This window comes from Alexandromys fortis, unplaced genomic scaffold (genome assembly GCF_014885135.2).
Source record: "Alexandromys fortis isolate MF-2015 unplaced genomic scaffold, M_Fortis_MF-2015_v1.1 scaffold_6, whole genome shotgun sequence".
Classification (NCBI taxonomy): Eukaryota; Metazoa; Chordata; class Mammalia; order Rodentia; family Cricetidae; genus Alexandromys; species Alexandromys fortis.
In genome coordinates this window covers 11341819-11357605 of record NW_026067902.1, presented here as the reverse complement: position 1 = coordinate 11357605, position 15787 = coordinate 11341819, and the positions used below count along the sequence as shown (strand labels likewise).

The window sequence follows — 15787 nt, the reverse complement described above, 5'->3', positions numbered from 1 at the left end:
GATTCTATCTTCCATTTCTTGTATTCTGTTGTTTATGCTTGCATCTATAGTTCCTGGACATTTATGCAGACTTTCTATTTCCATAAATCCCTCATTTTGTGTTTTCTTTATTGTCTCTATTTCAGTTTTTAAGTCTTGATCTATTTTTGTTTGATTGCTTTTTCTTGGTTTTCTTTAAGGGATTTGATGATATATTCCAATATTTTGTTTGTCTTTTCCTTCATTTATTTAAGGAAAATTTTCATTTTTCTCTTTAAGAGCCTCAATCATCTTCACAAAGTTATTTTAAAGGCCATTTTCTTCTGCTTCATCTACGTTGGGATGTTCAGGTCTTGCTGTTGTAGAACCACTAGTTTCTCCTGGTACTTATTTCTCTTTATGTTGTTGACTGTATTCTCACCTTGCTATCTACCCATCTCTTCCTCTAGTCAGTAAAGGTGGAGCCTGTGCTTCAGGGAATGCCTCTTCCTCCAATTGGTGAAATTGCTTCTCTGTGGCTCTGTTGATTGCTCTTACAGGAGCAGTCAGGGCAGAGCCTCAGGTGATTGCTCCTCCAGGGACTGGTAGGGACATGGCTCTGGTGATCGTTTCTCTATGTGCAGGCGGGTCTGTGGCTCCAGTGGTTGCTGATGCAGAGAGGTATCTCCTGCAGAGAATGGCACTGGATGCTGGCTGGGACACAGGTGCTCTTTCCCAAGAGGGACTTCTTAATATAGTTCTGGAAGCTGCTGTTGTTGATGCTTCTGGGCCACTGTGGCTGCCATCACACTCTTTCATTGATGCTTCCGGGCCAGGCCAGGGCGGCTGTCTGACAACCTCTCTCTCTGATGCTTCTGGGTCTGGCTAGGAATGCGACTGCTTTCACTCTCTCTCTCTCTCTCTCTCTCTCTCTGATTCTCCACATCTCCTAATTCTTTCTAAACAGTTCCACTAATTGCCCAACTATCCAAACATGTGTGTGTGTTTATTTACATATATAATTATATATAATTAAAGAAAAGCATATTAAGTGATGTGACATTTTGTTTTGATGATTTATCAAAGAAAATACTACTCAGGCCTGCATGAATGTTTTAAGATAGGCTGATTTACATATCAGGAGAAGGAATCAAAACTGATGGGATCTTTCTAGAAAGTGAGTTGGTGACATGTCTCAGGAATTTTAAGAAAAACTTGCAATTTTCTATGTAGTAGTACATTTTATTCCTGGAAATTTACCCTAAGAAATTAATACTGAAGATATAGCTTCAAATATATTTAATGACAAAATAAATAAAAAAGTTATTTGCAATAATAACTCTTTAGGAGAGAAGAAAAGCACACATAGAACCCTCATGACATGCTCACAGCTGCTTATGTTAGTATATGCTGGCGATTTTATCACTTTAATTATAATGCCTACACTTGTCTCCTTTGCATTGAGGTATTCATAATTTCACACTGATTTCCATGAGTTTTTTTTTATTACTGATGTATCACATTAATTGGTGGTGCATCTTTTATATGACATGTCCCTTCTGATTGACGTCAATGCACAGTCTTCTTTCTTCCCTCTCTGTCTGTTCTCCCCTATTCATCAGAGAGGACAACAAATCTAATATTGCCATCTCCATACTTCCAGCAGCTGAAGAATGGTAGACTTGCTAAAACTTTCATCTTTATATGTCATGTGGAGAATCTTGAAATAAGACTGCCTTCAGGAAGATAAGAATAAATGTGCATTTCTCTGCTCCTTCCACTGGGGACATCTGTGAACTCTGGGTATTGTGTAGGAAATCTAAGGAGAATGAAAGGTGACAAAAAGGCAGCAGTTGGGACCTCACGGTCTGAGGGAAGACTCTGTAGGGAGTTCCCACTTGTTTCTCTATCTCACACGTCTCCGAGTAGTTACTAGGGGAGCTGATGACCCAGAAACACCAGTGAGCACTCACATGTACATGTGTACACACATACACAAACACACACACACACATTAACACATACACATGCTCACATACCTCACAGATACACACAGGAACAAGCATATACATATATACACACAGTTACAAAACATATTCACATTCTCTCTCTCTCTCTCTCTCTTACACACACACACACACACACACACACACACACACACACACACACACACCCTGAGCCTGTTTTCCTTAATTAAAGGTTAAGTCAAGGGACGCCTGTCAAGACAGAAAAATTTTAGATAATATTGTTCTGTGTAGTCTAATTCCGCACAAAGAATTATGACACCATCCCTGCCCCATGCCAACAAAGGGCTAGGACTCTGCCTTCTGTGTCTATAGTGGATTATCTAAAGTCTGTTACCAGGCTGAGTATCGGGGAGACCTAGACATCTACTCCACCTTGCAGCTCTTTCTCCCTCCTGCTGCAGGGTGTCAGGGACCTGGAGGATTTATACTCTAATCCATCCTAGCAGAGATGATGCTGTACCCACTGCTGGGTTGGTAAGGATCAGATGAAGGGCTAGAACTCTTGCACTTGCCCAAAGAGAAGGACTCTGACCCAGCGTGACTTGAGAGTCAATGGGGGCCAAGAAGGGCATTTGGGCTTTTACTTCTGCTTCTTAATAATAATTCATTTCTAGACCACAACAGGCCAGAAATCCAGAATTTTAAATAGGACCCAGAGACTCCAAATGTAGCATTAAATTCCAGTTGAAAATTACTCATTACTCTGTGACCCAGAAAAATCTCAAACAGAATGGGAAAAAAAGGAGATACCAACACAGGGATCATAGAGATGCTGGAATGATTTGAAAAATCATTTTTTTATTTTTAGTTTATATTTGAGCATTTCTATCCCACATGCCAGTTTTTAAATAACTGGAAGCCACTTTCCAAATTATTACAAAGAGGCTTATATTAATTATAAATACCTGACCAATAGTTCAGGCTTATTACTAACTAGCTCTTACATTTTAAGTTAACCCGTTTTCTTTATTTACACTCTGCCATGTGGTGGTATCTTTATTATCATGGTATGTTCGTCTCCTGCTCCCTCTGTATCCACTGGTGACTTCTGACTCTACCCTCTCCTTTTCATCATCTTTAATTTGGTCACCCACCTATATTTCCTGCTTGGTTACTGACCAATCAGCATTTTATTAAGCCAATTTGAGTATAAAAGAAGATCTACAGCATTCATGTATATGTGTGTGAGAGAGTGTGCATATATATATGTACACACACACACACACACATACATGTGGGACCAGTAGCTGATTCTCCACCTTATTTTTGAGACAAGATCTCTCAGGTCCCTATGCTTGTATAGCAAACACCTTTCCTCTGAGTTATCTCCCCATCCCTAAGATGCCTCAATGATAAAGGTGTTTCATGCAAAGCCTGATAACCCAAGTTCAATCCCCCGGACCCACACAGTGGAAGGAGACAAAGTGAATTCCCTCCCACAAGTTGTCCTTTGATGTCCACACGCATGCACCACAGCACCTCCTCATACATACAATAAAGTAATGGGAGTCATTTAAAATTTAAATATTAAACGAGTACAGAGGAAAGAATCAGTGAGCTGGAAAGAGGAGAGCAGACTAGCAAAGAGAACAGAGCTTCAGCAACCTGCAGAACTGTGACAAAGGACTCAATGCATGTGTGCTTATGTCCAGACATAAATGAGAAAGATGGCAAGCGTGAAAATGTAGTTGGAATAAAGATAAAAAGTCCAAAACTTGTCAAAAAAGGAAACCTAAAAAAAATGAACACTCTTGAAAGCAGAAGAGAGAAACAATCACAGCAGATTTCTCATCAGAAGCCGGTGAAGGTCACAGGAAGTGGCTTGCCATTTCCCAACCATTAAAGAGCCATTAAACCAGAATTCTGTATGCAGCAAGGTGACATTTCAGTACATTCGCAGATGAAACAAAACAGAACATATTTCTCATTCACAGACTGAAATGGTAGCTGAGTAAAATTCCTGCCAGGCATGGTTGTGCACATCTGTAATCCTAGTAGTCTGGGAAGCTGAGGCAGGGTATTCATCAAAAATTGAAGGCTAGCCTGGGCTACACAGTGAAACATTGTCTCAAAAACACCAAAACAAACAAAGAAAACAAATTGAAGAGGGTGGGAAGAAGAAGGAATGGGGAAAGGAAAAAATGAGCAAGAAAAGAGGGAGCTGAGAGGTGTGTGCGAGGTGTGTGAGAGGTGTGTGCGAGGTGTGTGCGAGGTGTGTGCGAGGTGTGTGCGAGGTGTGTGCGCGAGGTATGTGAGAGGTGTGTGAGAGGTGTGTGCGAGGTGTGTGCGAGGTGTGTGCGAGGTGTGTGCGAGGTGTGCGAGAGGTGTGCGCGAGGTGTGCGCGAGGTGTGCGCGAGGTGTGCGCGAGGTGTGCGCGAGGTGGGCGCGAGGTGGGCGCGAGGTGGGCGCGAGGTGGGTGAGAGGTGGCTGAGTGGCTAAGAGCTCATGAAGACGGCCTGGATTCAGTTTCCAGCACCTACACCTGAGGCTCACAACTGCTTCTAACTCCAGCTGCTGGGGTTGACATCCCCTTCTAGCTCCCAAGGGCATAGCTCCGGTATGCACACCGAACACACAGATATACATATATAAAAATTAAAATCTAAAAAAAGAAAAGAAGAGAAAAAGGTAAGAATAAAGAAAAAAACATGCCTCAAACAGAAAGAGAAGAATAAAAGAAGAAATGTTGGAATATCAGTAAAAAAGAAACAACAAAGTTCCTGAAATCATAGATAAAAGTATTCTCTAAGTCCTGTTTGACAGCTGGGGCAAGTGTTCTGCCGTCGTTCAGTGTGGCTTTAGGTGAACTTGTGGGGCTCACTCAGGACAGTCATACACAGGACAGGATAATGAGCTGTGAGAGAGGCCGGGTTTCTATACTACACTTGAACTGGTGTACATGTAACACATGGATTGGCTTTGTACAGATACAAATAAACTATGTATGCATTAAACCACAACACTAAGAACAGTAGCTCTGCAGTGATGTGCCCACAGGCACAGTAATTCATAGAAATGGTACTTTACAAAGTGCTGAAACAACCTGAAGGAAGGCAGTGAAGATAAACCCTAGGAATAAAAAATATAGTTTTAAAAAACTATTATTTATTTTAAAAACATATTTTATGTATAATATGTTTACATGCTATATATTATACTTAATATTTATAGATTATTACATAGTATATTAAATAGTATATTAAATATATAAATATATATTTTAAATCCCTAGCCTAATTATTACAACAAACGTAAAAAGCATAATTCAGTTAAAAAGTAGATCTTAACAGGGATCAAAACTCACCAAACTCTATGCTGCCTGCTCACTCCGAATATGACCCTTGAGACAGTTTGTATTTTACAGAGATTAATGAAAGTGAGCAGGAGTGGTTGTATTAATATCGTATGAAGTCGGCTTCAGAACAAAGATGTTCACCACAGATAAGGAGAGACACTCAGCTGCAAGAGGCGCCAGTTCATGAGGGAAACACAGCAATCCTGTATATGCATATGAAGCCCAAGATGTGATATGAGCAGCTAGAAGAACTGGAAAGGAAATGATGGCAACCCAAGGTTTCAACTAGGAAATCTCAACACCCCTCTAACAACTGGTAGACCAACTGCACAGAGAGCCACAGAAGATGCAGAAAAACCAGCAGTGCTACCAGCCAGCCAGAACCAACCTGCATTTACAGGCTCAGCAATCACAGCACACATCCTTTTCAAAAAAGACCCTATCCTGTGCCACAGAAGAAACTGCAACAGTTTCTAAATTGAAGTCATGTCAGGCATGGTGACTGATGCCTGTCATCCCAGCACTCAGCAGCCTGAATACCTAGATTCAAACTAATAACCAGTAAGAGGGGAATTTCCAAACACTTGCAAACTAAACAGCACACTCCTTAATAACCCATAATAAAAGAGGAGCTCAGAAGCAAAATTTTAAAAATATGAAAATATCACATCAAAGTTTCTGCAAAGTGTTAAGAGAGAAATTAGTGACAGCAAATGCATATATTAGTATATCTAACATCATCTAGATATTAATATCTAACATGTTAACATATCTAATATATATTAGAAAGATCTAAGCTACTATCTCAAGAACCTAGAAAAAGAATAAAATAGACTGAAAAGAAGCAGAGAATAAAATAATAAGGACAAGAGCAGAAATCTCCAGGATTGAGAAAGCAGAATTATAGAAAAGACTGAGGAGTAAAGAGCTGTTATATGAAATAATAAAATCCACAAGTATGTAGCTGTCAAACAAAAATTATGAAAACATACATCGCTGACATCAGAAACAGACTAGGGCTATTTCTACTCACAGTAAAATTGGCCAATTCCTCAAAAACCTCAAAATATTATAGCTTGTCCTCTGTGTAGGAGACCTGGACTAACCCTATAGCTTGTCCACTGTGCATAAGACTTGAACTAACCCTATAGCTTGTCCACTGTGTTTGAGAATTGGACTAACCCTATAGCTTGTCCACTGTGTATGAGACTTGTAATAACCCTATAGTTTCCCAAACAGAGAGAGACAACACAATAAAAAGAAATCATACAACAGTGTCACTCATGAATGTAGACGTAGAAGTCTAATGAAATTAAGTGTTAGACTTTGGCAAAATAACAGTTTCTCATGGTGACTAACTGGGCTTTGTTACAGGGATCCAAGCTTGCTTAATATTAAAAATTCAATATAATTTCCCCTATTAGATTCATATAAAGAAGAAAAATAATGTAGTTGCATCATCTGGTAGAGAAAAGCATTTAAACTTTGACACATCTTAATGATTGAAAACTCTCATTTAGAGTTCAGTTTGGTGGCAAGGCCTGCAATCCTGGCTCCTTGGGAAGCTGCGGTAGAAGGATCCTAAGTTCAAGGCTCACTTAGGCTACAGAGTGGGTTTAAGTCTCAGTTATAATTGTGGCTCCCCATCAGTCACCAGGTAGCATAAGGAGACTCTGACTCAAATATAAAAATGTGCTGGGAATATAGCCCTGAGGCAGTGTTTACCAAGGTGTGTGAAGCCCCAGGTTCAGCCCCTAGGACCATAAAACAAAACGTAAGCAAATGCAAGAGCAACAACTGGGATCTTCTCATTTAAATAAGAACAGAGGGGCTAGAGAAGGCTTGGGTAAAGAGCACTGGCTGCGTTCACAGAGGATCCAGGTTCAGTTCTCAGCACTTATGTGGTTGCTTACAACCATCTGTCATGCCAATGTAAGGGTATTCAGTGCCTTCTTCTGGCCTCTGCAGGCACCAGGCACACATACATACATGCAGGCAAACACTGACATAAAATAAAAGTAAATTAAAAAAAAAAAAACTAAGAGTAGAGATGGCTGTGACTAACTTGACAAAGAACACCTCAAAATAAAATAATGTCATACTTAGTGAAAGACTATTTCTCTAGGAGCAGGTGTGTCAAGGATTTGTGATCTTATTATTCCCGTTGAGCATGGGGGTAGAAGTTGTGGTCGGCTCAGTAGTGAAGAAAATAAAATGAAATGATCATATAAATTAGACAGCAGGTAATCAAACAATTTTTATATCCCTATGACAGGACCGTGTAGAAAATGCTGAAGCATCTACAGAGACATCTTGGAACTGTAACTTACATCTGAGACTGCCTGCCGTGGGCTGACAAGTTCACTGCTGAGGTCGTCTATAGCCGAGATTCTGTCTCCAGGGAATACTTTCTCTCAATATCACGGTGTCAGGGATATTGTAGCACCTCAGGGGAGGCATTTGGGAGTCAGGCCATCTTAAGACATGAGTTCAGCATTCTCTGATACACGAAAGTCACATGTGAAACTCACACGGACTTCTGCACACTTGTAGTGAGTGTGGCGATCCTGGGGCTAAAATGATGAACGATAATATTAGTTAGTCATACACTGCCTAATTACGGGCACATTCTGAGAACTGCGTGACTGGGCAATTTTTATCAGTTTTAACCTTGTTTTGGGGGATTACTGTCATACACAGAGATAGTCGTTGACCAATATGTCATTGTGTGCATAGGATTGCGCAATTCCATAAAAATGTTAACTACTAGGTACACATTTAAGAAAATGTCCTTGAGACCTGTGTTCTGAAAACATTGATGAAACGAGACAAAGATCTAACTCTGTAGAGAGTTAGTCCGTGTTTATGGTTGAGAGGCTGTGGAGTTTTAAGAGCCTAAAGACACCTTTTACCTTTAAGGCTGTGGGTTGAGCGAAGCTGGAGATGCCAGCTCTCCTTTAATTATCTCTGGGAAATGTTCTTGTTGCCAAGGCTATTCTGAGGCATTGAGGTATGGGTGCTCTGTCACCCGGTGTCCATCTTCAGTGATGGGTGCTGAGTGCCAGGGCTCAGCGTTTGTCTCTGTCCCTTCGGGGAGACCAGAGTCTCTGGCTGGCTGTTCAGGTTATCGATGCCCATAGTCACTGCTGCACCTGCAGATGGAGAAGATAGAGAAAGATGGCCTGGCTCCCAACAGGAATCTATTCCTCACCTGAGCAGCTGAGGTGCTACAATATCCTGAGATGGTGTGACCAGGGAGAATGTCACCCTGTAGACAGGATCTCAGATAGAGACTACCTCAACAGTGAAGTCATTAACCCACGCCAAACAGTCTCAGCTGTAATCTAAGTCTCCACATTTTGCAACATTGTAGATTTGTTTTGAATTCATTAGGATGCAGCTCAAGGAAGTCCAGTCCTGATGCCCAACATTAACCAACTTTTGTCACTCATAGCTATTGCTAAGGCTGTAGTTCTGAAAAAGTAAATTAATTTCCCTTGTGTGGTACCCAACTGAATATCACTCAGGCTCCTCACTAAGGTCAGCTGATTGGCTCTGAAAAGAATCTGTTGCTTCCATGGCGTTGTCCACACTATCCTCAGGCTGTGTTTTGTCCATCTTACTTCAGCCTGGAATTCAGAGGGAAAAATCACTGCTGTTCCTCAATATACATAAAGGGGGCAGCTGATATCAGTTTTCCACCACATGGATGTTTTGTGCAGGATTTCTCAGAGTCCAAAGAGAAAACCATTAGGCATTCAGCTTTAAACAAAATAGCATAATGGGAAGCCAGTCCCCATTTTGATGCCGAGCTTGACCCCATAGGAATCAGATAAGGTTGAGTATGGCAAGGCTCGAAGCTGGGAATTGGGGTGTTGATACCCACACATTATTTGATAATAAGAAGCCAGGTTTTTGATAGTTGGACCCCAGTCTTCTGGGTTCAATAAATGCTTGTGTCAGTGTAGCCACGCCCAATACACTCCACACAAACAACTAAGGAAATATAAGTGGGAAGGATTAGTTAGACTCAAGGTTTCAGTCCATCACGGCAAGGAAGGCATAAAGGCCTTTATTGTGGAATGTGTAGTAGAGTCTCCTCACATTTCCAAAGAAGACAATGCTGGAACCAGGTTCTTCTGTAATCATGAAGTGTCCACCCTTAGTGACCAGCGAGGCTCTCCTTAAGGGCCCATGGCCCTCCTAAAATAACACTACTAGCTGGAGGACAAATGTTGAAATATGAGCTCATAGGGACATCTCAGATTCACACAGTGCTATGACAGGGTCCTTAAAATCTTTGGTTTTGATTCTGGGGAGATGGCTCAGTGGGTAAAGTGTGTGACATGCAAGCAGTAGGAGCTGAGTTCAGATCCCCAGAAGCCACCTAAAAACCAGACACGGTGGCATATATCTGTAACTCCAGTTCTGGGGGCATGGAATTTGGCAGAGCCCAGGGGCTTGCTGGCTGTGCATCCTGAGCACAGCATCAGGCTCTAGCTAAATGAGAGACCCTGCTCAAAACATCAGTGTGAGAGACCCTGCTTAAAACGTAGGTGGGAAGGAATAGAGGAAAAACAGCTGATGTCAACCTCTCGCCTCCACATGCACACACACAGACACGTATACCCAGACATATGTGTGTGCTGCACACATGCACACACAGAGACATGTATACCCAGACATACATGCATGCTGCACACATGCACACACAGACATGTATACCCAGACATATGTGTGTGCTGCACACATGCACACACAGACACGTATACCCAGACATATGTGTGTGCTGCACACATGCACACACACAGACATGTATACCCAGACATACATGCATGCTGCACACATGCACACACAGACACGTATACCCAGATATATGTGTGTGCTGCACACATGTACATACACAGACATGTATACCCAGACATACATGCATGCTGCACACATGCACACACACAGACACGTATACCCAGACATATGTGTGTGCTGCACACATGCACACACAGAGACATGTATACCCAGACATACATGCATGCTGCACACATGCACACACAGACACGTATACCCAGACATATGTGTGTGCTGCACACATGCACACACTGCACACAAATTCTATCTCTCTCTCTCTGATTTGTACAAATAGTTGCATGCTAAGTTCTAAACCTAGGAGTGTCCCCCTAAGAGAGGAGAAACAGAAAGCATTGTGCTGGGGCTCTCTGACAGGTTGAGGTATCTCTGTAAAGTGATATGGGAATGGGATGTGGGTGTCCCACTGAGGACACTCACCAGTTCCCTTGATTGTAGCCTGAAATTGAATTATTAATAAATCCCAGTGGCCATGGATATGTGTCTGAGGCCCAGCTTCTATCTGCAGAGGTCAGCACCACGACACTGAACGAAGTGAGTTTTCCTCTCCTTCTTCCTGGCTGAGGAGATGCCTGTGAACTAGCTTGCACCCTTGGCTTGTACCCCGAGACTGAGGGTGAAGGACAGAGGCTCAGCCACACAGGCTTTCCTCCTTCCAGGGTGACTGCATGTCATTCACAGCAGACTGAGGCAATGATGCTTCGGAGCAGGAAACATGGGAAGCAATTATCTTTTTAGTAGGTCACTGGCCTCCTTTGGGAGAAGAGACCAGAGGGAGAGCAGGGAAGGCAGGCAGCACGGTCCCCCCCAGAGGCTGCGCCTGCAGTAGCTGCCTTGGTGATTAATAGCCGTGTCACTTCCCACGAATGTTGCTTTAAGCAGCCGTGTTCAAAATTGAGTAGGGATGAACTACAACAACTGAAAATAAATGTTTCCTCCATTCCTTAGTTGTTGCTGGAGTCCAGAAATAGCCTTTCAGATCTATATTCTAAAAGGCATCATTCGCAGCTCTCTCTGAGGCCTGGATTGATTTTCACGTGGCTATCATTGTGTATATCAGTCTGGCTCTTAGTTTTATAAAGATCAGGAGAAAGCTAAGTGATTTGAGTTATTTTCCTTTGGAGGGAGTGCTGAAATAAGAATTGTGTTTACAGAGAAAAATATACCCTTTACATGTGTTTTTAACAAAAAAAATAGTAACCCAGTGGAAGAAAAGACAGGAAGAATATTGTATCCATATAGATCATATTTTGGAACAATAAAAATGTCTGGCAGGCAGTAATTGTTGGCCAGCTGCAGGGATTACAGACCAGTGAGCTGTGTTCAGGGTAGCATGCCAAGATGCTGGCAACCAGGGAAGGAGCCCTCAGTGTGCCCAACTGGGTCCTGACAGCATGAACAAGAGGGTGACTCAGAATGGCTGGGCAAGGTTGCCAAGTGGGCCATACTTTCTACGGCCCGGAGACTCAATATTCCTTTTTATCTGCTGCTTCTCTTGCAGTTAGCCAACCAGCTTGGGGCTAATAGTGGCTGTCCTAGGACTGATCTCTGTTGGCATCTCTGAGCAGAAGAGTCATTAATCTTTAGTGCCACCTCTAAAGCCAGGTAGAGTATCAGATAGGTAAAGAGCCAATAGAAATTCCCGTTCAGTGCTTTGGAGACTGTCAGCATCTGAGGAAAGGAGCGGGTGTGCCCCACTTTCTGTATATCCACTGGTTTCTTTCTGCTCTCCTATAAGAAAGCCAGGGTAGGGCTGTCGGTATTACATGGATTGGCTCCTCTCTCCTGCTTTCTCAGTCTCGTCAATTTCTATTCTGTCTACTGCTTCTACCATGGCTCTACTGTCAGCGTTACTTCTTTGTTCATAACAACCAGAAATAAGTAAACATTTCAGGAAAGAATGGGGGTGGCAGGTGGGAAGCTGGAGTACAATTGCTGAGATGATGTGGTATCCAGTGTGCCCTCCTTTCTTTTCTGGGAGTCCCTGTTCCAGGCCAGGCTGGGGCACGTGAAAATGAGCAGCTGTGAGCTATGAGGCAGATAGCAGAGACCGTAGACATGTAGGTTGTTCTAACTTCCAGATATGTGGAGGCCAACAGGTCAGGAAGATTGCCATCTTTAAGTGGCTCATTGTTCATAGTGCCCTAGAAAAAAGGGGGTGTCCACCCAGCAGGGCCTCATAGGGAGCCAGTAATGTCAATGAGGAGAAGGAGGATGCCGAGGAAAGGATGGACCACACAGGCTAAGCAGGCTAAGCAGGTTAAGCAGACTAGGACTGATACTAGCACTCTGATATCTTGAAACTCTCCTCAGTGGTCTGATACCTGGCCCTGGGTGTCACCTGGGGAGACTTGTGCTGGGCATCAGTGCCCTACATTGTAATAGGCTTATACACGAGGTATTGGGGTTTCTGGATTTGCTAGCTTACATCTGGATGATGCAATCATGGGGACATCATTTGCTATCTTTAGGAATGAGCTCACCCTGGGAGGTGGGGCTCACACTCCAGGATCAGCAAGGCTCTGGGAGGAGAAGCATCAGCAACCAGCAGTTAGTGCAGACTGAAAGAGAGAGAGAGAGACTGGCATTGGAGGGAGGACCACAGAGGGAATACTTAGGGCATTCTAAGGAGAAGCCACTTTGCTTTGATTGGTTTGGTTCTGTTCGGGTTTTTGAAGGAGCGGATTAAAGAGAGGGAGAAAAATCCAAACAGTCTCAGTGTCAAGAGAGAACATGTGGCTGGTTCACCACAGATGAGTCCAGTTAGGTATATGACAGTTGGGTTTGAGGCTGGTGGAGGCAGTGAGTCTTGCATGGACAGAAAGTACAAAGAATCATTAGAGGTTCAAGCAAGGCCCAGGTTAACTCCAGATACCAGACAGGGGCATTTGGATTAGATTCCCAAGCATCTGGCTCCTATACTTTAAATGCCTGTGTGTGGCTATGTGTCAAAGAACTAATTGTCAGGTTAGGAGGTGGTGATAAATTATTGTGGCCAAAGAAAAGAAACCCATCCATGAATGGTGGTAGTTTGAATGAAAATGGCTCCCATAGGATCCTAGGGAGTGGCTCTATTGGATGTGTGGTTTTGCTGGAATTGGTGTTTGAGGAAGTATGTCACTAGAGGCAGACTTGAGGTTTCAGAAGCTCAAGCCAGGCCCAGTGACTCACTCTCTTCCTGCTGTCTGCTAAGATGTAGAAGTCTGAGCTTCCTCCAGCACCATGTCTGGTGGCTATGCTTCCTGTCATAATGATAATGGACTAAACCTCTGAATGTAAGACAGCCCCAATTAAATGCTTTCTTTTATAAGAGTTTCCATGGTCATGATGTCTCTTCACAACTATAGAAGACCGTCTAAGGCAATAGGGCTAGAAAGCCAGTACCTCCTGAGCCATCAGTTAAACTCAGTGAGTGGATGGCACTCTGAAGGTTTGCAGGGCAGAGATAACTACGCCCTGAGCAAACAGTTTGGTGGCCCTAAAGCCCCGCACACACCATCATGAGAGCAGACTCCACAGCTGCTGGATCATTCCATTTTACAAAGACTATCTACAAATATATGCATATATCCTTGTAAAACCTCTCAAGTTTATGAAATCGCCTAGAATCCTGCAGTAGATTGGCCGATCTCCCTGCCACATGACGAGATATAGTCTGAGGCCTGCTGTGTGGACTCTTGGTGGTCTCTCTGGCCCGTGCCTATTACCGTATTGAACTATAAGAGTCAAAGAGGAAGTGGGACCATCACAAATCACACCGGGAAACTGATTGTATTAGTTTTGTTTTCTTTTGCTGTGATCAAACACCCTCGGGAGAAAAAGCAACTGAAGGAAGAAAGGGTCTATTTTAGCTTTCGATTTAAACATCAGTCCATCATGGTGGGGAAGGCTCAGCACTGGGAGCCATGGTGGGGAGGGCTTGGCACTGGGAGCCATGGTGGGGAGGGCTTGGCACAGGGGGCGTGAGGAAGCTGGTCACACTGTTTCTGTAGTATAGAAGAAGGAAGTGATAAATACCTCTGCTAGCTTTCTCTGTCTTATGCAGTCTAGGAGCCCAGGCCATGGAATGGTGCTCATATTCAGGGTGGGTCTCCCACCTCAGTAAACCTAATCCAGAGAATCCCTCACAGGTTTGCCCAGAGTCTCGTCTCCTAGGTGACTCTAGATCCTGCCACGTTGTCAACAAGTTGGCAGCTGCTAACCCCCACACTGATCTAGCATCCAAAAAAACCTTCCTTGGGTCTTGACCAGGCCACTCTGCATTTCTTCATCTGAAAAACCCATTCATTCTATATTGTGTATCTGTTGTGTGCTGTGCCAAAGCAAAGACTTGCTTGAAGAAGCAGAAACTTCGGTGGAACTCTATTTAAAATTGTGTGGCTATCATGATTTTTCAGCAAATCAAGATCTAAAAGATGTTGTTATTGATCATTTACTTTGCCATCTCTGTGTGAGTAAAGTACCCTGAAATGATATTTTGGAAATCCAAGATGAAATACTGGTGATTGACAGGGATGGAAGGCTGGGCCATCATAACTGGGTCTTCTCTGTGTTCTGGGCTATGAGCTCCATATCTGGGACTTGACCTTGAACATGGCAGGTGCCCAGAATCTAGTGTACTGGTGGCACAGCTGTCTCCCAGAGGAGTGGGCTGCATATGGCCATGTCTAGTGTGAAAATTGGGCTTTAATAATTGCAAATAAACCTACAGTAGAATTATAAAACAGAATTAAAACTCTAGAGAGTGGGGACAAATAGAACATTTTAAGTAACTGCACGAGACCATTTATGCTGCTATGACAAAAACACAATAGATGGGGTAAACGTAAACAATAAGCATCTATGTCTTGTGGTTCTGGGTCTTGTGGTTGGAATGCCAAGGTCCAAAAACTGGCAGATTCAGTGTCTGTGTAGTTTGTCTTCTGATCTGTCCTCTTGAGTGTCCTTACCTGACCTTCCTGCAACACACTGAGTTGAAGGAGGGTTTGCTGGGTAAATCAGATTAGCACCCCACCCTTATGACTTCATTTAACCTTAGTTACTTCCTAAAACCCCTATCTCCAAATAGTCACTTGGGAATTAGGGCTTCAGTGTATGAATTTTGTGGGGACACAATTCAGTCCATAGCAATAACCTAACATTATGATGATACCCTTATTGAAAATGAAGTTTCTTTTTCTATTTTTGGACTCATGATCCAGCTGGAACTGAGAGGTTACCCTGCATACTGCTCAACCTCTCATTTGAGACCGTGCCCTGCTGTGGTTGGGTGGAGATGGTGTGGGCGAAAGGGCATGGACCAAGGGCAGGGGATGATAGTGTTCCTGGGACAACCGTCTGGAGTGGTCAGACTGTGCCCAGGGATGTCTGCTCACTCTGCTTGTAGCGTTCTGGCCCAGTGTATGCCTGGGTTGGTTTGCCTTCTCCCCTCCCACATGTCTGACACAGCCAGGTTGTGATTTGTAAATGCCTTATGCCAATGACTCTCAACCTTCCTGATGCTGCGATCCTTTAATACAGTTCCTCATGTTGTGGTGATCCCAACCATAAAATCAATTTTGTTGCTACTTTAAAACTGTAATTTTGCTACTGTTACGAATCATAATATAGATATCTGATATGCAGATAACTGATGTGACCCTCA

At 43.2% G+C, this 15787-nt stretch overlaps 1 protein-coding gene across 1 annotated transcript in view; it reads left to right on the top strand.

Moving 5' to 3' along the window:
• The window catches only part of Acoxl (acyl-CoA oxidase like), a 258813-nt gene that overhangs the window by 105305 nt on the left and 137721 nt on the right, over positions 1–15787 (top strand). The gene's annotated exons all lie outside the window — the stretch shown is intronic.